Source organism: Cornus florida, unplaced genomic scaffold (assembly GCF_030987335.1).
Source record: "Cornus florida cultivar Cherokee Brave unplaced genomic scaffold, ASM3098733v1 CherokeeBrave_3.0.0_Hap2_Chr03, whole genome shotgun sequence".
NCBI lineage: Eukaryota > Viridiplantae > Streptophyta > Magnoliopsida > Cornales > Cornaceae > Cornus > Cornus florida.
The window spans coordinates 56,963,350-56,964,954 of NW_026775573.1; positions in this window are offsets into that span (position 1 = coordinate 56,963,350).

Genomic DNA, 1,605 nt, shown 5'->3' on the forward strand with positions numbered 1-1,605 from the left:
ATCCCAGAGTTGCTTCCTTTTTGCTCTTATTTGGCTGAGTTAGCTTATTTTCGGGATAAGTGCCTAAAAATGGAAATAATACGAAATCAATCGAAAACGGTAAAGTAAGATAGATAAAGGTACTAGAATGCCTAAGCTTAAGAGGTTTAAATACGTACTTTTCAGCGCTCATCACACCCCCAAACTTAAATATTGGTAGTCTCTAGCAATGAACTAGAAAGTAAAGGAATGAAATGAACAACTATACAAGTTTAAACTAGAAAGCAATAAATGATAACGCCACTTTAGTAGGGAACACGATTGCACTTAGCATATGCAACAATCCTTTTAAACCCCTAGGTTACCCCTAGTGGACGAGTGAAGTCTCGTGAGGGTTTTCAGAAATGGTACCCACAAACATTAAGCTCATTCTTTCAAAAGAGACACCAATATTGCAAACAAGCATTGGGAGAAAACTACCTCAAGTATGCAATTTTTTCAAATATTTCTAAGCAATCTCCCAAAATCTCAACATCAAGCAAGCAAATATAGTACTCCACACATCAAGAAAATGATCATGCAAATCAAAACAACTCTAGAATTCTTTTGAGTGGACCGGCATCAAATATGTTGCTATCTTAGCCAATTAAAGAATTAATCACATCCTTACCCTCAAACTAGCACACAAATCTAGTACCGATCATTAAGACAAAAAGTGGACCTTTTATTAAAGCTTTATTGTTCTAGGTGCGCTAATTCTTTTCACTTGATTTTTTTTTTGTAAGATAAAAGATGGAAGCATAGTGCAATGTGTTGATCTATTAAGCTTTCTAACGATTCATGAGGTCGAGCGTTAGGTCAATGACTCCCAGACCAGACGGCTTTAGTGCATTAGGCGTTCAAACACCCCTACGGACTTACAAGCTCAAATTAACTAAGCTACAAATCAAGAAAACATCCATCTAATCATTTCCCACTTCTCACCTTTTAGGAGAAGTCCTCACTTTTTTATTTGCTTTTACAACCTTTTTTTTTTTTTTTTTTTTTAATTCAATTAACCTAGAGTTTGGGCCCTCCACCTTTTGGCGCGAGAAGTTCAATGCTTGATGAGGCTAGAATCCCGGCTACTTAGTGAAAAGGGATTGTTATCCACCTTTATCAAGAATGAAAGCTTTCAATGCACTACTAGCTCAATTAGGATATAACCAATTCAATAGTCAACAAAGCATGTACCCCACAAATGAATGCTAGTGTGCGCCTGTGCTAGTGTAGAATCTTAGAGTGAATCTCAAAACAATCACAAAATCAAAATGATGTGGACCATAAAGGCAAGCAAGATATCAATCTTTCGAAAAATTTACTCCTAAATGGCATCCATAAGACATACAAGGAGTATTGGACTCTTAGGTCAAACAATTTTTAAATTTTAAGCAATATAGTCCTCAAAAGATCAAAATCATAGCTAGATATGGACCAATTATAGAAATATCCCTCAAATACACAAGTCATGTTCAAAATTTTAAATTTAAAACTAACACTGTAAAGTACCATTCCCCCCAAACTTAAATGGCACAATGTCCTCAATGTGCAAAGAGAACAAGGGAAAGAGTATACCAGTGCAACTAT